The 24,008-nt window shown below is 42.4% G+C and overlaps 1 long non-coding RNA gene across 2 annotated transcripts; it reads left to right on the plus strand.

Annotated features, from left to right (window-relative positions):
• Positions 1-16,600: 16,600 nt before the first annotated feature.
• LOC145094799 (uncharacterized) lies at positions 16,601-17,938 on the plus strand. Of its 2 annotated transcripts, none has more exons than XR_013703569.1 (3): positions 16,601-16,779; positions 17,132-17,200; positions 17,808-17,938. It is a non-coding gene; the product is annotated as an uncharacterized LOC145094799 (long non-coding RNA). The 2 variants fall into 2 exon arrangements; XR_013703570.1 differs by having other exon boundaries at positions 16,601-16,775.
• The last annotated feature ends 6,070 nt before the right edge of the window (positions 17,939-24,008 follow it).

Below are 24,008 nucleotides of genomic sequence, written 5' to 3' on the forward strand. Positions count from 1 at the left end.
ACTTCCTCAAATAACACACATGAAAAGTGTTGTGAATTCCATTCAGTTCTTCTGGTAGTTCGAGCTTGTAAGCTTGGTTCCCAATCCTCTGAAGAACTTTAAACGGTCCAATAAACCTTGGACTTAATTTTCCCCTTTTACCAAATCTTATAAGTCCCTTCCACGGAGATAATTTAAGCAAAACCGAATCCCTAACTTCAAAATTCATCGGTCTTTGCTTTTTGTCAGCATAGCTCTTTTGATGATCCTGAGCTGCTAACATTCTTTCCCTAATTATTTTCAACTTTTCAGCAGTTTGATGAACCATCTCCGGTCCCATAAACTGCTTTTCCCCAGCCTCAAGCCAACAAGACGGCGTACGACACTTCTGTCCATACAAAGCTTGGTAAGGTGCCATCTTAATGCTCGAGTGGAAACTATTATTGTAGGAAAATTCTACCAAAGGTAAATGTTCACCTAGTTACCTAGGAATTCCAGAGTACATGCTCTCAGCATATCTTCAAGCGTTTGTATCGTTCGTTCGCTCTGACCATCAGTCTGCGGATGGTAAGCTGTACTTAAACACAACTTGGTACCCATTTCCTCTTGTAGACTTTTCCAAAACCTCGAGGTGAAACAGCTATCACGATCCGACACAATCGTTAACGGAACACCGTGAAGCCTCACAATTTCCTTCATGTAAGAATTCGCAAGCTTCTCCATAGACCATTTCTCCTTGGTTGCTATGAAATGCACACTCTTAGTGAATCGATCAACGACCACCCAAATCATGTCGTGACCATTCTTTGTTCTGGGCAGTTTAGTGACAAAATCCATAGCAATGTCTTCCCACTTACCCATAGGCACAGACAATGGTTCTAAACTCCTGTACGGTTTCTGATGTTATGTCTTTACTCTCGCACAAGTCACACACTCAGCCACATACTTTGCAACATCAAGCTTTATCGTCGGCCACCAGTAGTAGGGTTTCAGGTCCCTATACATTTTAGTGCTACCGGGATGAATCGAGTACATGGTTTTGTGAGCTTCTTCCATCAGAAGATCTCTGACTCCTCCTGTCTTAGGTATCCAAATCCGATCTTGGAACACCTTCGGTCCATGACTGTTTACACCGAACACCAACGTTTTGCCCAAACGTTCCTCCTTTCGGTCATTCTTCTCAGAAGCTTCGCTTTGAGATTTCTTTATACTTTCCAAAATAGTCGAGACAACTTCAATTCTCAACGCTCTTGGCCTTTTCCTTTCAAGATTGACTTTCCGACCGAGAGCATCAGCAACAACATTAGCCTTACCGGGGTGGTAAAGTATCTCACAGTCGTAGTCTTTAAGTAATTCTAGCCAGCGTCGTTGCCTCATATTCAATTCCTTCTGATTAAAGAGATATTGGAGACTCTTATGATCAGTGAAAAGTTTGCACTTCGTGCCATAGAGGTAATGCCTCCATATTTTCAGAGCGAAAACCACCGTTGCCAACTCCAAATCATGAGTCGGGTAGTTCTTTTCATGCTCTTTCAGCTATCGAGACGCATATGCTATCACCTTTTCTCTTTGGGTCAAAACACAACCCAATGCAACCCCAGACGCATCGCTATAAACAGTGAAGTCTTCAACTCCATCGGGTAGAAAAAGTATCGGTGCCTCACATAGTTTCTTCTTTAGCTGCTCGAATGCTTCTTTATGCTTATCATTCCAAGCATAAGTAGCTCCTTTGTGGGTCCAAGCTGTCAATGGAGTAGCGATCGAAGTAAAGCCTTGGATAAACCTTCGGTAATATCCGGCTAATCCCAAAAAGCTTCGGATCTCCGTGGGACTTTTTGGCTGTTCCCATTTCATCACAGCTTCGATCTTCGCTGGATCAACCATTATCCCTTCTTGGTTGACCACATGACCCAATAATTGGACTTCACGATTCCAAAAATCACATTTGGAGAACTTAGCATACAACTTCTCCTTCTTCAAGATTTCTAACACTTCTCGCAAGTGTCTGCCATGATCTTCTTGGCTTTTCGAATAAATCAGAATGTCATCTATGAACACTATCACAGATTTATCTAGGAACGGATTACAAACTCTGTTCATTAAATCCATGAATGCTGTTGGAGTAATTGGTTAGTCCAAACGAAATAACCAAAAACTCGTAGTGTCCATATCGGGTTCCGAATGCAGTCTTCTCTATATCCTGCTCTCTTACTTTCAGCTGATGATATCCTGACCTTAGGTCGATCTTTGAAAAATAACTTGAACCTTGTAGTTGATCGAACATGTCATGTCACACCCCAAAACCACGAACGGCGGAAACGTTCAGGGGTGTAGGACGTCATGTACAGTATCACAACAGTGTAATATAATAAACAAGCAACAACATCATCCATTGCATTATAAGTAAGGTTTTATACATGTGTGTTCTTTACAGTTATAGACACCAAAAATATACAATCAAAATAAAAGACGAGGCTTGTCTGCAGCGTCTTCTCAAAACCTGTCCTCCGTACCTGTCTACCGGCGACCTGAGAATACAAGTTATTTTGAAAGAGAGTATCAGCTTTAAAGCTGGTGAGTTCATAAGTATATAGGTGTCATTGCTTTGTTTGTGAATCCCTGCTATGAATGCCATGAAAACCTTTAAGTGAAAATGTTGAGGTAAGTATGAAATCCCTAGAAAAACCCTTAGCTTCTATAAGTATGAAGTGTAGTCTTCTACTAAGACCCAATGTTTTGTATGTATGAAATGTAGTCTTCTACCAAGACCCGAATGTTTTGTATAAATGAAGTGTAGTCTTCTACCAAGACTCGAATGTTTTGTATGTATGAAGTGCAGTCTTCTACCAAGACCCGAATGTTTTGTATGTATGAAGTATTTTTCCTTTGCGTAGACTAGTACTAAAAGTGCTTAGTCTAACTCATCGTTTATGTGAAAGATATCACAAAATAAAGTAAACAGGAAAAATATAATCAGATAGGTGTTAGCCTGAGGTACTGGTGCTAACAAAATGAATGTAAATGTTGACCGGAGGTACTGGGCTAACACATTACATATAACCTAATGGACATCCGAAGATAGTCCAATTCTTCCTCTGTAGCAGCAGCAGGTGGAAGGAATGGTTAGTCCCTGTAAAGGTATTCCTAGTATAAGTATTAACCGTAGGCATCCGTAGATGTTCATTACCCACTGTTGCTAACAGATGGGTTCCGGAATGGTTAGTCCCGTACGTATATCCCGAGGTACTGTGGGATATAGGCCCATCTAGGTATCCCGAGGTACTGTGGGATAGGGTCCTTTCTTAAACATTCCGAGGTACAGTGGAATATGTAGGAAGATTTACTCAGAAGGTACTGATAAATCATCCCAGTAATGCGAGATACAAGTAATCCTATCAAAGTATACAGATAAATGTATCTATAGAAAAGTACTCATGTAATGCGTTTACGTAATCGTGTTCATGTATCAAGCAAGTATATGTAAAGGTACTCATGTATCAGGTAATGTGCTAGTATAGACTCATGAATGAACTGACTCATGTTTGATATCTTCTGACTATCCCTATGATAGCTAACTGGAAAGTATGTTGTTGTTCAAGTAGGTTTATGCAAGGTATCTAGGAGCTTTGAACAATAATATAAAGTGACTTGAAGTCATTATACAATTCAAAACTAATACTTCTGTTGTCTAAGTATTTTAAGATAGAAAACCATTTCACGTGACTTCCTTTGAAATATGTGAAATCTACTGAGTGAAAACATAGTTATAAAATACATGAAACTGATTTAATAACATGTTCGTTTCTACTTGTATTCCCCCCCCCCATTAAAGCATTTAAAATCCTTTAAAACATTGATTTCGGGGTATGAACTCACCTGTAGTTGGTGATTGGAATGAACTGAACGGTATCGGATGGCTAGGTGTCAAGCGAGGACTTGTGCACACGCTACGATCCTAATGAACATATAATCACACATATATGCACTCAATTAGACACCAAAGACTAATTGATAATGTTTAAGACATCTTAGATATAGATAACACTTTATGTAAGTGTTTTAAGCCGTAAGGACTTCATCTAAGCTATTGTGGGACAGGGTACTTGAGTTTATGGTTTCCAAAGGACCCCATATGAGAGTTTACTCTCCATATACCATCACACATGGAGTTTACGGTTGTAAACTCTTGAGTTTATGGCCGTAAACTCCCAAACATGTGTGTTTGGTGTGTTTTGAAGTCCAATATGCTTTCTAGAATTATTCTAACCTAGTGGCTATGTTCTTGGAAGGGTTTAAGGCCTAGAAGTACTCCATAGGGGAGTTTACGGCCTAAAGTCCATTTACCCTAGAGTTTACGGCCGTAAACTCCTATGGGTGATGGCTTTTAATTGTTTTGAAGCCCTTGCATGTGTAGGATAGCTTCCAAACTTTTATCTAAGGCTAATAGGGACAAGATGCACACATTTGTGACATTACTTGGAGTTTACGGCCCAAGATATGTTCCTTGGCCATAAACTCCTTTTAAGGAGTGATTATGATGACTTTTGTTCTCCATTCAAGTCCCATGTGTTCAAGGCAAATTGTCTTAAGGCCTATGGTGTGATTGTTGTGCATTTTACCCTTAGAAAAGGGGTTTACGGCCCAAGAGAGGTTCTTGGCCGTAAACTCCTATAAACTTGTGATTTTGAAGTGGTTTGGTCCTTCCATTTAGTGGGTACAATTTCTTGTAAAGGGCTAGGGCATTAGGTGTCATGAAAACCCCCTTTGGGACCATTTTCATGGAGTTTACGGCCTAGGAGAGTTCTGGGCTGTAAACTCACTTTCTTTTGTGTCATTTGAAGTGTTTAAGACCTCAAGCTACTTGGGGAATTAATCTAGATGCAAGCCTTAAAGTCCTTTAGTCCAAAAACCACCATTTAGCCCTTTGAAATGGAGTTTACGGCCTAAGAGAGTTATGGGCCGTAAACTCCCAATCTTGGGTGGTTTTGTGTGTGATTTCATGTCCCTCATGTGTTTACCTAATGTCCTAAGGCCTTATTCTAGCATCAATGTCGGTTTTGGCCTTGTTTCGGGAGTTTACCGCCCAAGAACACCTTGGGGAGTAAACTCCTAGATCTCATGATTTAGCCCACTAAATCATGTTATAAGCATCAAATATGTAATCTAACACTACTAGAAAGAGTTACTCACAATCTGGGATAAAAACCCGAAGATCTGTCAGAGAGAAAATGGCTTTTCTCTAGTTGGAATTGTGAATAATGAATTAAATAATTTCAGAAAACTATTTATAGTCCTGAAATATTTTGACAGAAAATATTTTTATTCTTGAACTTAGACTGTAACATTATGAAACTTGAAATGTCCAAATTTCACAAACTCAGGAGCACCCACTCTCCTGATATTTCCTAAAGTGTAAACCCTAAGGTACACTAACTTGTTCGGAAAAGTCTGAAAATCACTGAAATGGGACTGACTTCTATTGAATAGATATTGTTCGTACAAATGGAAATTTCGGGTTGTCACATCATCCCCCCGTTAGAAGGAATTTCGTCCCGAAATTAGAATGTAAGCAAAATAAGAAATTACAAATAACTAAGCAAAAAGGTGAGGGTAATTCAGTTTCATCTGATCCTCACGTTCCCAAGTGAATTCCGGTCCACGCTTTGCATTCCAGCGCACCTTCACTCTCGGGATACGGCTCTGCTTTGTTCGCTTGACCTCTCGGTCCATGATTTCTACTGGTTCCTCCACGAAGTTGAGGCTCTCGTTGATCTCGATCTCGTCGAGTGGAATGACAAGAGTCTCGTCAGATAGACACTTTTTCAAGTTTGACACGTGGAAGGTAGGATGTACGTTATAGAGTTCTTTCGGTAGATTGAGCTTGTAAGCCACAGGGCCGATTCTTGCGAGAATCTCGAAAGGCCCTATGTATCTTGGATTGAGCTTCCCACACTTTCCAAAGCGTATTAAGCCCTTCCAGGGTGAGACTTTCAGTAGGACTCGGTCGCCCACCTGGAACTCCAATGGTTTCCTACGCTTGTCGGCGTAGCTTTTCTGTCGGTCTCTAGAGGCTTTTAGTCGTTCACGAATTTGAACGATCTTCTCTGTCGTTTCCCGAATGATTTCCGGACCCGTGAGAGTGCTTCGGGAACGCGTCCCTTAGCTAACTGGGTATCACCCACTTCAGCCCAGCACAGAGGGGATCTGCACTTTCGGCCATAGAGGGCCTCGAATGGAGCTGCCTTGATGCTCGTGTGATAGCTATTGTTGTAGGAAAATTCAACAAGGGGTAAATGAGTATCCCAAGCTTTTCCAAAGTCTATCACACAGGCGCGCAACATATCTTCTAAGGTTTGGATAGTTCTCTCACTTTGCCCGTCGGTCTGTGGATGGTAGGCTGTACTCATGTCCAGCCTAGTTCCTAGGGAATTTTGTAATGACTGCCAGAACCTCGAAGTGAATCTACTATCTCGGTCTGAGATGATAGATAAAGGAACACCGTGCAGTCTTACAATCTCCCTAATGTAAGTTCTGGTAAGTTTCTCCATCTTGTCTGTTTCCTTGATCGGTAGGAAGTGTGCAGACTTGGTCAGTCTATCGACGATGACCCATATGGAATCAAGTCCACCCGTCGTCTTGGGCAACTTGGTTATGAAGTCCATAGTGATCCGCTCCCACTTCCATTCTGGTATTTCCGGTTGTTGTAGAAGACCGGAGGGTTTCTGGTATTCGACCTTGACCTTTGCGCAAGTAAGGCATTTACTCACGAAGGTAGCAATATCTGCTTTCATGTTAGGCCACCAGTATAGCTTTTTAAGATCCAGATACATCTTATCTGAACCCGGGTGGACGGAATAACGAGTGTTGTGAGCTTCCGTCATGACCAAGTCTCTGAAGCCACCGTGTTTCGGTGTCCAGATCCGATCCATGAGGTATAAGGCACCGCCACCCTTGACTTCCAAGTTCTTATCCATCCCTCTGAGGGATTGACCCGCCACATTTTCAGGTTTCAAAGCGTCGAGCTGAGCCTCCTTTATTTGTGTGGACAAGTGCGAATGGATGGTTAGAGTCAAAGATTTGACTCTACGACCAGTGTATTCTTTCCGACTTAGGGCGTCGGCTACTACATTGGCTTTACCCGGATGATAACGAATTTCGCATTCGTAATCACTAAGTAGCTCGACCCACCGTCGTTGTCTCATGTTGAGCTCTTTCTGGTCGAAGATGTGTTGTAGGCTCTTATGGTCTGTAAAGATCGTGCTTTTGGTACCGTATAGGTAATGTCGCCAGATCTTCAGAGCAAACACAACTGCTCCTAGCTCGAGATCGTGGGTTGTGTAGTTAACCTCATGTGTCTTCAGCTGTCTCGAGGCATAGGCGATGACTTTACCTCCCTGCATCAGAACGCATCCGAGTCCTTGATTGGATGCATCGCAATAGACAATGAAGTCTTCTATTCCTTCGGGAAGGGATAGTATCGGGGCGGTGCACAAGGCTCGTTTGAGCGTTTGGAACGCTCTTTCCTGTTTCTCCTCCCAGTCGAAGGCCACGCCTTTCTGGGTCAGGGTTGTAAGAGGTTTCGCTATGCTGGAGAAATTCTGAATAAACCTGCGAGCTAGACCTAGAAATTGATGAATTTCAGTAGGTGTCTTTGGTGCTGACCAGTTCTCGATGGCCTTAATTTTGGAAGGGTCCACGTGTATACCTTCTTCGCTAACCACATGGCCCAAAAATTCGACTCGCCGAATCCAAAATTCGCACTTCGAGAACTTTGCGTAGAGCTTCTCCGCACGCAATGTTTCTAAGATCTTACGGAGATGTTGACCATGCTCCTCCTTACTTCGAGAGTAGATGAGTATGTCATCAATGAAGACGATGACGAACTAATCCAAGTAAGGACGACACACCCTATTCATCAGATCCATGAATACTGCGGGCGCGTTAGTTAATCCGAATGGCATCACTACAAACTCGTAGTGCCCGTAACGAGTTCGGAAGGCTGTCTTGGGAACATCTTCCTCTAACACTCGTAGTTGGTGGTATCCGGATCGCAGATCTATCTTTGAGAAGTAATTGGCTCCTTGAAGTTGATCAAATAAATCGTCAATACGGGGCAAGGGATAACGATTTTTAATGGTAAGTTTGTTGAGTTCTCTATAGTCTATGCACATGCGAAACGATCCATCTTTCTTCTTGACGAACAAGACCGGTGCTCCCCATGGTGAGAAGCTTGGTTGAATGAATCCCTTCTTGAGAAGTTCGTTAAGTTGACTGGAAAGTTCCTGCATTTCAGCCGGTGCAAGACGGTAAGGAGATTTGGCTACGGGGGTAGTCCCTGGCACTAAGTCGATTTTGAACTCGACTTGGCGTTGTGGTGGTAAACCAGGAAGTTCTTCTGGGAATATGTCGGGAAAGTCGCGTACTTCTGGGATTTTCTGGATGTCTTTCTGTTCTTGGCTGGTATCGACGACGTGTGCGAGGAATGCATGGTACTCCTTCCGCAAACACTTTTGTGCTTGAATGCATGAAATGATGCGAAGGCTAGTACTAGGTTTGTCGCCGTAGATAGTTAAGGTTTCGTTGTCAGGAAGGTTAAGACGGACTGCTTTTTCGAAGCACATAATGTCGGCACGCAGAAGACTCAACCAATCCATACCGATGATAACGTCGAAACATTTAATGGTAACTGGCATAAGATCTATCTTGAAAGTATGGCTATCTAAAGTTAAAGTACAACCTATGTATATGCAGTTTGTACTCTCTGTTTTCCCGTTAGCCATTTCTACCGTGAATGAACTATCTAATGCACATGGTTTTTGTTTAAGCAGGTGTGCAAATTTGTGACTCACAAAACTTTTCTCGGCTCCACTATCGAAAAGTATGCAAGCATAAGAGTTATCAAGGAGGAACGTACCAGTAACTATCGTTGGATCAGCTACTGCCTCCTCGTGGCCTAGAGCCATAACTCTTCCCACTCCTCCAGCCATCCCTGCTTTAGGGCAGTTCCTCTTGTAATGGCCCACTTCGCCACATCCGTAGCAAGCTTGGCCCATACCGGCGTTACGAACTTGAGCAGCTTGAGCTGTTGGAGTTTTGCAGAAACGGACGGTGTGTCCCTTCTTGTTGCAGTTAGAGCAATGCATCTCCCTGCAAGGCCCGTTGTGATGGAAGTTGCACTTGGTGCACTTCGGAAGAGTTCCAGCATAAGTTTTTGCTGGAAAAGGGTTCGCAGGGACTACAGGAGTCACTGTGGCAGCATTGATCGCCCCATGCTGTTGTTTATTGGAGGATCCTTGCGGAGCTCCTCTTTTCCTTTTGTTCCACCCCTTCTTAACGTAGTCGGGGTTGGTCTTCTGTGGTACAGGTGTAGGGTTTGACGTGATCTGGGGTTTCCTGTGATCGATGAGGGATTATGCTAGTTCCTTGGCACTATCGAAGGTAATAGGCCTGGAAGCGATCACACTTGACTGGATCTGGGGCGACAGTCCCCAGATATACCTCTCGATCTTTTTTCTCTGGAGAGCAACCATGTCGGGGCACAAGTTTGCCAAATCACAAAACCTATTCGTGTAGGTAGTGATGTCGGATCCAACCATTTGTAGACCCCAGAATTCTTGCTCGAGCTTTTGTATTTCACCTCGAGGACAATATTCCTTCATCAGCATTTCTTTCAACTTTTCCCAGCCAATGGAATACGCCACCGTCAGAGTTAGATAGTTAACATGGCTATTCCACCATGTTAGTGCTCGGTCAAAGAAGGTACAAGCTGCGAACTTGACCTTGCTGCCTTCTTGGCATGAGCAGATCTCGAAGACAGATTCCATCTTCTCGATCCATTGTCTCAACACCATAACACCCCCGGTTCCGTTGAAGCTGCGGGGTTTGGCGTTAGTAAAATCCTTGTAGGTGCATTCCCGAGGGTGTCCATGGCTTTCGCCGTGGTTTGAGGGTGGTGCACCTGTTCCTGATCCACTAGGGGCAGGAGCGTTGATTGCTGACACAGCAGCTGCAACTGCTGCTGTGAAAGCTGCCTGGAACATAGTGGCATCAAAAGGATTTGGAGTTTGAAGAGGTACAGGTGGTGGTGGAGGTGGTGGTATAGGTGCTTCGTTGTTTGGATTCCTCCTAGGATTCCTGCGTGGCGGCATCTTTAACTATACGTTTAAAAGATGACCACATGGATAAGAATAAATGATAAATGAATGTGTCTCATGGACTAAATCGCCATAGTCCAACAACAGAAAGAATAGCATGACTAGATGAAGAAGAGAACAGTTGGATAATAATTTCCATAAGATTAGATATCTGTCAATAAAACTGGAATTACAGATGTAACAAGTTCGGGAAAAATGGCCTAGAAGTAGGCCTTACATCAACCAAGATGGAAAATTTTGACAGACTTAAGATTAGACAAAGACCTAACAGGTCTAAGATTTATATAGACAGGAAATTAGACCATAGTTTTACAGAAACTAGGTTATATCCAAAAGATGTGATAACGATATCCTATCGGCGACGAGAACTACTAGCATGAGTCCTCGATTCCGACAGTAGACGTTCGATGTCCCTTATACGCCTGTCCGACCTTGCTTGTTGAGCTCAGAGTTCTCTAACTTCGGCTCGGGTTTCAGCAAGTTCCCTTTGCAGATTTGCATTACGGACCAGAGTCCTTTCATGAGCAGACTCTAGTTGGAGAATGTGGACAATGTTAACACCTGAGTTGGCGTCAACTTCCAAGACTTGATTGACAGCCGCCTGGGCTATTATCGAGTTCCTAGACATCCTACGCACCATGATTGGTAGGACTCTATCGGCAGAACCCCCTTCTGTGAGGTTGTAGAAACTTCGGTCTCCGTTGTAGGGAATGGGCTGACCCTGTTCATGACTCCATGTTATCAAGTTAGTGGCCCACAGGGGTGTGGGTCCTTGAAACACAGGGCGAGGGTTCAGGTTTGGGTTTTGAGCAGCTGGGGGTAGGTTATTGACTTCTGGCTCCAAGTCGGAACTATCGGAAAAGCCCTCAGCATGGTGATCATCCAAAGGGATCGGGTGATCATCTTCTGGCTCTGCTTCTAGCCAACCAGCATTGCCTTGGTTCGGAAAGTACGGATCGCCGTGGGGAAATCCAGCCATCTTAATCTACGCGAGAAAAGGGATATAAGAGATAGCTAAAATAGACGAACTAACTAAGAAAATTACAGTAAGATCAAATACCCATATGGTATTTCTATGTGGTTGTGTTGGTAAGTTTTTAGACTTGTTGCCACATCACAACCGTTCTTGGGCATATGCTAATCACTCTTTGGACCAGCATAGTTGATCAGGCTATGCCATTCCCAAGACTGACTATATATCCCCAGGCTTACTTGTGATATCCAACAATCGTAATACTTCTGTTCTTGTCGTTGTGACACTGATTTTAGTATGAATGCAGACACGTATACTTTGTTAAATATTTTATTATTTAAAAGTATAACTCTTAGACAGCGTGTTTTAATCCCATGTATCTATAGTTAGTATATCTTTTATGGGTTGATATACTATATTCACTATAAACAATGCTCTGATACCAATCTGTCACACCCCAAAACCACGAACGGCGGAAACGTTCAGGGGTGTAGGACGTCATGTACAGTATCACAACAGTGTAATATAATAAACAAGCAACAACATCATCCATTGCATTATAAGTAAGGTTTTATACATGTGTGTTCTTTACAGTTATAGACACCAAAAATATACAATCAAAATAAAAGACGAGGCTTGTCTGCAGCGTCTTCTCAAAACCTGTCCTCCGTACCTGTCTACCGGCGACCTGAGAATACAAGTTATTTTGAAAGAGAGTATCAGCTTTAAAGCTGGTGAGTTCATAAGTATATAGGTGTCATTGCTTTGTTTGTGAATCCCTGCTATGAATGCCATGAAAACCTTTAAGTGAAAATGTTGAGGTAAGTATGAAATCCCTAGAAAAACCCTTAGCTTCTATAAGTATGAAGTGTAGTCTTCTACTAAGACCCAATGTTTTGTATGTATGAAATGTAGTCTTCTACCAAGACCCGAATGTTTTGTATAAATGAAGTGTAGTCTTCTACCAAGACTCGAATGTTTTGTATGTATGAAGTGCAGTCTTCTACCAAGACCCGAATGTTTTGTATGTATGAAGTATTTTTCCTTTGCGTAGACTAGTACTAAAAGTGCTTAGTCTAACTCATCGTTTATGTGAAAGATATCACAAAATAAAGTAAACAGGAAAAATATAATCAGATAGGTGTTAGCCTGAGGTACTGGTGCTAACAAAATGAATGTAAATGTTGACCGGAGGTACTGGGCTAACACATTACATATAACCTAATGGACATCCGAAGATAGTCCAATTCTTCCTCTGTAGCAGCAGCAGGTGGAAGGAATGGTTAGTCCCTGTAAAGGTATTCCTAGTATAAGTATTAACCGTAGGCATCCGTAGATGTTCATTACCCACTGTTGCTAACAGATGGGTTCCGGAATGGTTAGTCCCGTACGTATATCCCGAGGTACTGTGGGATATAGGCCCATCTAGGTATCCCGAGGTACTGTGGGATAGGGTCCTTTCTTAAACATTCCGAGGTACAGTGGAATATGTAGGAAGATTTACTCAGAAGGTACTGATAAATCATCCCAGTAATGCGAGATACAAGTAATCCTATCAAAGTATACAGATAAATGTATCTATAGAAAAGTACTCATGTAATGCGTTTACGTAATCGTGTTCATGTATCAAGCAAGTATATGTAAAGGTACTCATGTATCAGGTAATGTGCTAGTATAGACTCATGAATGAACTGACTCATGTTTGATATCTTCTGACTATCCCTATGATAGCTAACTGGAAAGTATGTTGTTGTTCAAGTAGGTTTATGCAAGGTATCTAGGAGCTTTGAACAATAATATAAAGTGACTTGAAGTCATTATACAATTCAAAACTAATACTTCTGTTGTCTAAGTATTTTAAGATAGAAAACCATTTCACGTGACTTCCTTTGAAATATGTGAAATCTACTGAGTGAAAACATAGTTATAAAATACATGAAACTGATTTAATAACATGTTCGTTTCTACTTGTATTCCCCCCCCCCCCCATTAAAGCATTTAAAATCCTTTAAAACATTGATTTCGGGGTATGAACTCACCTGTAGTTGGTGATTGGAATGAACTGAACGGTATCGGATGGCTAGGTGTCAAGCGAGGACTTGTGCACACGCTACGATCCTAATGAACATATAATCACACATATATGCACTCAATTAGACACCAAAGACTAATTGATAATGTTTAAGACATCTTAGATATAGATAACACTTTATGTAAGTGTTTTAAGCCGTAAGGACTTCATCTAAGCTATTGTGGGACAGGGTACTTGAGTTTATGGTTTCCAAAGGACCCCATATGAGAGTTTACTCTCCATATACCATCACACATGGAGTTTACGGTTGTAAACTCTTGAGTTTATGGCCGTAAACTCCCAAACATGTGTGTTTGGTGTGTTTTGAAGTCCAATATGCTTTCTAGAATTATTCTAACCTAGTGGCTATGTTCTTGGAAGGGTTTAAGGCCTAGAAGTACTCCATAGGGGAGTTTACGGCCTAAAGTCCATTTACCCTAGAGTTTACGGCCGTAAACTCCTATGGGTGATGGCTTTTAATTGTTTTGAAGCCCTTGCATGTGTAGGATAGCTTCCAAACTTTTATCTAAGGCTAATAGGGACAAGATGCACACATTTGTGACATTACTTGGAGTTTACGGCCCAAGATATGTTCCTTGGCCATAAACTCCTTTTAAGGAGTGATTATGATGACTTTTGTTCTCCATTCAAGTCCCATGTGTTCAAGGCAAATTGTCTTAAGGCCTATGGTGTGATTGTTGTGCATTTTACCCTTAGAAAAGGGGTTTACGGCCCAAGAGAGGTTCTTGGCCGTAAACTCCTATAAACTTGTGATTTTGAAGTGGTTTGGTCCTTCCATTTAGTGGGTACAATTTCTTGTAAAGGGCTAGGGCATTAGGTGTCATGAAAACCCCCTTTGGGACCATTTTCATGGAGTTTACGGCCTAGGAGAGTTCTGGGCCGTAAACTCACTTTCTTTTGTGTCATTTGAAGTGTTTAAGACCTCAAGCTACTTGGGGAATTAATCTAGATGCAAGCCTTAAAGTCCTTTAGTCCAAAAACCACCATTTAGCCCTTTGAAATGGAGTTTACGGCCTAAGAGAGTTATGGGCCGTAAACTCCCAATCTTGGGTGGTTTTGTGTGTGATTTCATGTCCCTCATGTGTTTACCTAATGTCCTAAGGCCTTATTCTAGCATCAATGTCGGTTTTGGCCTTGTTTCGGGAGTTTATCGCCCAAGAACACCTTGGGGAGTAAACTCCTAGATCTCACGATTTAGCCCGCTAAATCATGTTATAAGCATCAAATATGTAATCTAACACTACTAGAAAGAGTTACTCACAATTTGGGATAAAAACCCGAAGATCTGTCAGAGAGAAAATGGCTTTTCTCTAGTTGGAATTGTGAATAATGAATTAAATAAATTCAGAAAACTATTTATAGTCCTGAAATATTTTGACAGAAAATATTTTTATTCTTGAACTTAGACTGTAACATTATGAAACTTGAAATGTCCAAATTTCACAAACTCAGGAGCACCCACTCTCCTGATATTTCCTAAAGTGTAAACCCTAAGGTACACTAACTTGTTCGGAAAAGTCTGAAAATCACTGAAATGGGACTGACTTCTATTGAATAGATATTGTTCGTACAAATGGAAATTTCAGGTTGTCACATGTCATCAATCCTCGGCAACGGATATTTATTCTTTATTGTTGCCTTATTCAGCTCTCGGTAATCAATGCATATTCTCATACTTCCATCTTTCTTCTTCACAAATAACACCGGAGCTCCCCAGGGTGATGAACTAGGTCTAATGAAACCCTTGTCCAATAACTCTTGAAGTTGCATCATTATCTCCTTCATCTTCGTCGGTGCTAATCGGTAAGGTGCTTTTGCTATTGGCGTCGTTCCTGGTAACAAGTCTATTCCGAACTCCACTTGTCTATCAGGTGGTAATCCGGGAAGATCTTCGGGAAATACTTCCGGATAATCACACACAACAGGAATATTTTGCATCACCTTCTTTTCCTTCTTAGCATCGATCACGAATGCTATGTATGATGTACACCCCTTGGTCAAACATTTTCTGGCTTTCATTAGAGAAATGATTCCAGAATTTACTCTGCGTTTATCTCCATACACCATAAACGATTCCTTCCCAAGCGGGTTCACTTTCACTATCTTCTTCTTGCATAAAATTTCGGCATCATTGGCGCCAAGCCAATCCATTCCAAGCACAATGTCGAAACCATTAAGTTCGATAGGCAATAATTCCTCGTGGAACTTATTCCCATTCAGATCATTTAAGATGTTTTTCATACGATGGCTAACAGGTACAAACTTGCCACTAGCAACTTCGACTAATAAGGCATTATTTAGTCTAACAACTAGCAAAGCTAGTTTTCTACCAAATTCATGCGATATAAAGGAGTAGTTAGCTCCAGAATCAAATAAAATTTGGACATGCAATGTGTTTACGAGAAAGGTACCTGAAGCGACATCAGCTTCATCTTTAGCAGCTTCCAGTGTCATCTGGAATGCTCTCGCCTTTGGATTTTGTAACGCCCGGGTTTCAGGGCTAAGCATTTTTGTCAATGTAATAGTCTAGGTCAACTCTTGTAACTCTTTTTGAAATAATAAAGATGAAATATTTGAGTATTATGTGAATTATATGTATTTATTATTTAATTATAAATGTATAATTAATAAAGAATAAAAATGAGCGTCAAAATTAAAGTGTGAGATAATCCCGATATCTCTACATAAAGTTGTAGAATATGTCTCAAGGTTTCCGTTCATATAAGGAACGCCGAAATCCGAGTTATAACGAAGAAGTTATGACCCGTCGAAGTTTCACGACAGAACCGGCACGATACCGGGAAGCGTGAATAGTGAATTTACGATAGAGCGAGATTTAGCCTTAGTGATCTAAACAAAAGTCGTAGAATATGTTAAACTAAGAACATCGATAAAAAGAACGCCCAAATCTGACTTCGTATGAAGAAGTTATGAGATTTTAAACAGACCAATCCTGTCCCGGCTTGTTAAAAATATAACTTTAAAAATAAAGTCAAAATTAGCCGACGGAGTCTAAACGAAAGTTGTAGAGTACGTCTTCACCTACGCGTGGATATAAAGAACGTCAAAAACGGAGTTCGTATGAACGAGTTACAAATTATAATAGCATATTTACGTATTAAAATAAAGTATAAATCATGTATACGTACACATATATATACATATGTATATATCATTAGAAAGGTATCGACGATGCGGTCATTATAAGACTAATGTTGAGTTCTTTCGACATTAGCTTAGTACAAATATCATTAAATCCATTTATAATAGTATTATAGAGGGGTGTTTAGTTGTTTATATAACTAAAAGGTCATTAAGTAATTATGGAGGGTAGTTTTTGAAAATTCAATTAGTATAAATAAGAGCCTTGGGCTCTCATATTTCTTGCTCCATTCTCTTGATTCAAGAGTCTTTCTCTCCTTATCCCCCGAGCATTTCGGTCCCTCGTGATTCGACTTCTCTTTCTGTAGCTTAGTATAGTAAGGTGAGCGCTGAAGCGCTGCACGAATCTTTCTTAGAAAGATTCAGCGACGAAGTTCTGCCCCTGCAGAGCCCGACTCCTAGCTAAAACCCCCTTGTAAGTAAGTTATGCTTACCTTATTTTAATATAGCTTATATTTAAAATTAGTATTGTTATTATGAACTTATAATAAATATTTGAGCTATTATTATAACTTATATAAGTGTCGTTATAATATTTTTTTTTAACTACTCGCGGTACGGGGAATCTGGTTTAAAGGGCCGCATAGGGTTGTTGGATTTCAGAAGTGCTATATGCCAAAATGGTCCTGCCCTCCGGTGTTTTATGTCTGGCCCCTGTCTGTACATAGTGGTTGGAAAATATTGTTTAACACTTATATAATAATAATAATACTAAGACTAATAGTTGGTCACGGTAAATATTAGACTAAAATTTAGCGATAATAATGTTAGGTTTCGTCGAAGGAAAATAGAATCGTTAGAAGCAAGCGCTGCCCGATTTTGGAATCATCACCTTAACAAGTGAGTGCATAGTTACTTTCAGCTTACACATAGATATGAAGTATTTTATATAAATTACGTGCTATATGTGCATATTATCTGAATACTTGCTATCTATGCTAGATGAACATTGTTATACATGTTTTCAATGATTTAAACTGTATATGTATTTTATATCTACGAAAATGTTGGGGTAAAACATGGGTAGATGTAATAGCTAATGTGTGATAAAATGATGAGAGGCCTCGATGTTGATGTTGTTGTTTCTGTCATTTAGCGGAGTATGGATGACGACCACGGACTCTTCTAGACAGTCCAGTGGAACACTAGCAGGCTCGCAACCTGTAGGTGTTTGTGAACGATATGTTCACCGGTGTACTCCATCCCCCACATGGTTGCCTTTAGGACATTTATTGCTGAGGAATCCCCTTAGCAGTAGTGTCCGTCCCGATGATGATCCTTAGGCTAGGTCCCTTATGATAGGTGTTTAGGGACGTAAAGTGAGGATAACGGGAACGGGTAATCGGGTTATTGTTGATTGAATTAATAAACTTATTTATTGTGGGTTGAAAACCCTATGTGCTCACCAGGCTCCCAAGCCTGACCCACTCAGTTTTATGTATTACAGGTAGTGGCGCATGAGCATAGGTGTGATGTTTTGGACGAGGGATTACGGATATAGGCCTGTAGATATGAAATAATGTAGTAAGGCTTATATTGTACTGTTTATGCTTTTGATCTGTACGAACATGACATCCCAAGTCTTTTAATGAAATACATTTCTATGGAAATGCTTTTGATAAATCTTTATCATATTTTTGTTTTGGGACAAATTCCGCAACACTTTCATTTAAAATGTAACTCTGATTTTTAAACAAAGCATAAACAAACCGGTATTTTGTGGCCGTGATTTTGGGGATGTCACAGATTTGGCGGAATGTTGGGTCTAGCTGCCTCCTTCTTCTTCGGGCAGTCCCTCGACATGTGTCCCTCCTCACTACAACCATAGCAAACCTTCTTAGAGAGGGTGCATTCGTTTGCATAGTGCCCTGGCTTTCCATATTTGTAGCATGTGGCCGCTACCTCACATTTTCCATGATGCTTCTTCTTACATTTGTCGCACCATTTCGCTTCGCCTCCATTTCCCCTCGGACCAGACTTCGAGAACTTGTTTTTCTTATTGGACCCTGAAGTTCCATCGAACCTCCTCTTTTCACCAACTTCTATCCTTTCCAGACCCTTTTCCTTCTGCTGGGCCTCCATATTCTTAGCTGCACGAGCAGCCATTTTCAGAGTAGTTGCCATCTTGACTGTCGGACCAAAGTCGGCAGGCAGTCCATTAGCATACCTCTCAATCTTGGAGAGTTCCGTTAGCACTAGGTACGGAAATAACTTCATTTTCTCAGTGAATGCAGTAGCATAGTCATCTATGCTCATCCTCCCCTTCTTCAAGTTTTGGAACTCATTGTTCAGATCAATCAGATCTATCTCTGAACAATACTGCACCCTTAGTTGTTCCAAGAACTCCTCCCATGACATTTTCAGGGCTTCTCCTCATGGCATAGTATCTTCCAACAACTTCCACCAACTCAAGACTCCAATCTTCAGTTGTCTGACTGTAAAGACAGTCTTCTGTTTGTTGCTACAGTCGCAAATTTCAAATACCATCTCCATTTCGGAGATCCAATCCATTATCTCAACAGGCTTTGGGCTCCCAGAAAGACTTGGCGGCTTGGCGCCCAAGAAGTTCTTGTACATTCGCCCATCCTTGTTGTTTCTCCTTTCCGGATCGTTCCTTCGTTCTCCTTGAGTCCCAACTTGACTCATAATGCGACTATTGTTCCCTTCCTCCGATTGCTCGGGAATCAATTCAGGTTCCTCAATAGGTATGATAGGTTCGTCCCTATTATCATGCAACATCTGTCGCATCTCATCCCTTTGTTCGGCTAACATAGTCCGAATCATGGCTTGCACCCCAGCCATCGTTATTGGTTCTGGTGTCGCTGCTACAATAGGTGCTTGCTCAATCACTAGCGGTTGATTCCTGTTTTCATCCGCGTTTCCAATGCCACTCCTTGTTCTCACCATTTTTGATCTACACACCGAATAAGGTGAAATTAGATCCTTATTCACGATAGATATTCAAATCATCCTTATTACTCCGAAACGTTTACATGCTAGTTCTAATAACGTAGGTATATGCTTAGAATCCTACACACATAAGGTTTCCAGATCCGGTCGGCAACAGACCGTAGATCCGAACAATTAATATCATATATGGCAACATATAACATTTAGCACATAAAAGCATTTTAGGCAACTTTCCTAAAATGAACTAGTGCTCGTGTCTAAAATCCAACAGACACTTAACTCAAATTTCCACTTAGCATTCTAAGTTTAAGTCTAGAAATCCTACAAATTCCTAGTTCGCTTAAACTAATGCTCTGATACCAACTGTGACATCCCCAAAATCACGGCCAGAAAAGACCGATTTCATTTATGCTTTTTAAAATAATTTCAGAGTAAATCCTTTTGATTTAAAAGAGTTGTGGAATTTGTTCCCAAAACAAAATATGATAAAATAATATTTATCAAAGCATTTCATCAAGAGATGCATTTTCATTATATAATCAAAACTCGGGATGTCATGTTCCGATACAGACCATAAAGCATAAATGTAACAACCCGGAATTCAGGTATAACCCTTTAGCCCTTCATCTCTTCATAAATGTCATGTTGGCCCTTTTGTGTTGGGGCAAGTACGCTGGGCGTACAAAGAGTACGTTGCGCATACTCACGCGCTTAAATTGAACGTGTTGCCACCCGGGTATGCTGGGCGTACCTAAGGCTATGCTGGGCGTAACCGGTCCAGACCCAAAACCCTAATTTGAGTTGTTGGCTATAAAAGGAATGAGATGGCTTGGTTCCTCAGCCACCATCCTTCAGAAAGAAACCCTAAGAGAGTGTCCCTTCGTTCCTAGCCCTTTTTGTGAGTGTTCTAAGCTTGGTGGTGTCATTTCAAGGTAGCAAAGGGAGAAGAAGAGTCCATTTTGAAGGCTAGAAGCTGGTGTTCAAGTGTAGATCCGAGCTTAGCAAAGGTTGGAGCTTCCTTCTAAGGTAAAAAGTTTGGATCTTGACTTGTAGATCTTGTGGTATGCTTTATGGACCATTTTCTAGGGTTTTGGTCCCAAAGGTGGAGACTTTATGAGCAAGTGGTCTCCATTAGCTTAGATCCATCATATTTCTGGTCCATTTGAGATGTAGATCCATAAAAATGTAATCTTGGACGTGAATGATTAGCCATGCATGAGATCTAGATCCTTGAGTTGAAATGGAAAAGTGTTAAGAAGTATAAGAGCCTTTACAACCATGCCAAGGCTTAAAGGTTCCGACTTTATGAGTAAGGATGCTTAAATAAGGCCAGATCTAGAAGTTGAAGTAGTGGCTTAACCGATTAAGACCAGAAATGAAGAGTGTCTAGATCTGACTATTACGCTGGGCGTAACTCCCAATACGCGCAACGTACTGGGTGGAGACCCCGATTATTGAGTTGGCGATGTACGCCCTGCGTATATCAGTCTGTACGCCCCGCGTACTGAAGATGTTGACTTTTGCTGACTTTTAGGTTTTTGGTCAACATGTGGACTTTGAGTCAAGGGAGGGTAAAATGGTCTTTTACCCCTCCGAGGAATGTTAATAAGGGGTAAAGTCTAGTGGTGGAAGTCTATATTAATTAAAATGATATTTGTTATGATTAGGCGAGGTTGAGTCTTCGTTTGGGATTCGGAGATAGCGAGCACCTGAGATTCTAGACTTTCCACGAGGTGAGTTTTCTCACTATACTGTACTCGGAAGGGTTTTATTGTGTGACCGGAAAGTCGGGTATGTTATGAGTTGTATGCATTGTATGTGTTTAAGGTAGCCGTTTATATGTGCTATGTATGCTATGTGGGCCGGAAGGCATTATGTTATGGTCTAGAAGGCATTATGTTATGGACCGGAAGACATTATGTTATGGGCCTGAGGGCATTATGTTATGGGCCAGTAGGCAATTATGTTATGGGCCGGAAGGCATTGTGGTGTGGACCGGAAGGTCGACGCGGGTAAGACCGGAAGGTTTACCGGGTTGGGACGGAAGTCCCCTGAGACACATGGACCGGAAGGTCATGGCCTGGAAAGGAGTATGTGCGTAAGAAGTATTTTGGGGAACTCACTAAGCATTTATGCTTACAGTTGTTGTGTTATGTGTTTCATGTACTAGCGAGGACCGTGGGAAGGCGCCAACATGATCTGTACACACTGATGGGGGATTTATGATCTTGGGATTTATATGATTTGTATTATGATATGATACATTGGATCTTTATGACTTGTTTTGGATGAAAACATGTTTTTAAGAAATGAAAAATTTGCTTTGAAAATTTACGTTGTTACAAGTTGGTATCAGAGCCTTGGTTTGAGGGATTCGGATGCACCTTCGGGCGTAACTGTACTCAAACCGAGGATTTGAGGAATTTTTCAATTAATAAAGGCATAAAAATTTTATAAGAGATTTTGTAATAACCAAAGGAGAAGCAGTGTGTACGGTCAGCCAGCGCCCGAATGGTAAAATCCCCAAAATACCCTTACAAAATGTGTTATAAGATGTGTTGCGATATGATATGCATGCTAGAGTAGACTAGGTATTCATATTAGGACTAGAGTGGCCTGATTTGTGATGCCTTAGTCTAGGGGGAAACCTGCTGCTATTAGATGCTTTGAGAGCGAGTAGGTAATCAGTGCATAGCAAGAATAGAGTACTCGTGATCCGGGGTCCAAGGAGGAGGACTTGGGGTGAACGCTGATGCGGTGTAGTCAGTAGTATAGGGCCCGTACTACTGAAGACACCGGATCAGTGGGCAGTCCAAGTAAGAATCCTTTGGGTATCGGAGGTCGAGTAGGGTTGCGTTATCGAGTGCAAGTATGCTCGATTGGGTCTTTGATATTCTTATGTTGTATTTCAGAGGCATCATGGTTGGGACATGCCACAGACCTGAGACGAGCGGCGTGAGTGACGAGGAGATTCGTCAGATGATCCACGATGAGGTGGCTGCGGCAATCCGGGCCGAGATTCCGGAGATGTTTGGGTCTATCAAGACCACACTATTGGAGACTTTTGATGAGCGGTATGCCGCGGTGACTGAGGCCTCAGCCGCTGCAGCTACGGCAGCCGTGGCTGCTGCCAGGCCTCAGGGAGGTGACTCGTTGATGTTCTGAGAGTTCAGCAACACGAAGCCACCCGAGTTTGATGGGACGCTGGATCCGATCGTTGCGATGAGATGGATTGCTGACATTGAGGATGCTTCTATACTTGTTCATGTCCGGAGCATCTGAGGGTACGGTTCTCTTTGAACCAGCTCCGCTTGGGAGCGAAGGATTGGTGGAAGTTTGTGACGGCGAACTTCACTCTTGCAGAGATTTCAGCGGTGACCTGGGAGAGGTTCACCACCATGTTCAGAGACGAGTATGTTCCCCCTGTGGAGAGGGAACGGTTGGTTCAGGAGTTCTTGACCCTCAAGCAGGGTAATGATTCGGTTACTGTGGTCACCCGGAAGTTTCATGAGAGGGCGTTGTTCTGCCCTGAGCAGGTGGCTACTGAGCAGGCTCGGATGAGCCGGTATCTGGGTATTCTGAGGAGGGACATCCGGGAGTTCGTGTCGAACTCGACGTACCAGACATTTGCTGAGCTCCAGGAAAATGCCAGGAAGAGGGAGATTGAGTTGGAGACTCAAGCCAGGGAGGAGGCCGAGTCTCAGAGGATGGATCGGCGGCCGGCTCAGTCTCAGCCGGCAGCCAAGCGGACCTAGTCCGCTGATTCGAGGACTGGAGGCCAGAAGGGCCGCACTTGCGGGAAGTGCGGCAAGGGTCATGAGGGGACCTGTCGATCGGGTGCTTGCTACAAATATGGCAAGGAGGGGCATATCGCCAGGGATTGCCCCAAGGGATTTATGGTTTGCTTCCATTGCAACCAGACTGGCCCTCGGAAGGCCGAGTGCCCTCAGCTACACCAGGGATCAGCGCAGGGATCCGTGCCGGCTGCAAGGATTACCGAGGCTCGACCGGCGAAGGCCGAGGCTCCGAAGGCTCGTGGGAGAGCTTTTCAGTTGATTGTAGAGGAGGTCCGTGCGACGCCCGATGTCGTGGATGGTATGTATTCTTTCGTGTATTTATTTTTATGCTGAGATGTTGTGCTTATTTTATGATATGCGTGGGTACTTTTCTTGTGAATTCTGTACCTGCATTGGTATTGTTTGACTTGGGTGCGAGTCGGTCTTTTGTATCTCTGGCTTTTAGTCAGCACCTTGGTATTGAGCGAGAGGTGATGAGTCGACCTCTGAGGGTTTCCATAGCTGATGAGAAAGCGGTATATGCCACCGACGTGATTCGAGGATGTGTGCTCGAGATTTTTGGTGACAATTTTCCTATAGACCTAGTTCCTATCGCTATGGGAGATGTCTGCGTCATCGTGGGCATTGGCTGGTTGAGTAAGTTCGGAGCGGTCATTGACTGCGAGAGACAGCTGGTGACTATGCGGCACCCTAGTGGGGGAGTGCTTACTGTGTATGGCGAGGGGACCCGGTGTGGGTCAGCGTTCTGTGGGGCTGCCATGGCGAGGCAGAGTTTGCAGCAGGGCTGCAGTGGATTCATAGCTTATGTGATGGACGCACGAGTGGCCGCTGGGAGGCCAAGTTCAGTTGACGAGGTTCCGGTAGTGCGTGAGTTCCCGGATGTTGGATCGGTCGGTGATCGTATTCATTGATGATATTTTGGTATATTCGAGGTCTAGAGA

Source organism: Lactuca serriola, chromosome 3, assembly GCF_051521515.1.
Source record: "Lactuca serriola cultivar US96UC23 chromosome 3, Lser_US96UC23_V15, whole genome shotgun sequence".
In the NCBI taxonomy this organism is placed as follows: domain Eukaryota; kingdom Viridiplantae; phylum Streptophyta; class Magnoliopsida; order Asterales; family Asteraceae; genus Lactuca; species Lactuca serriola.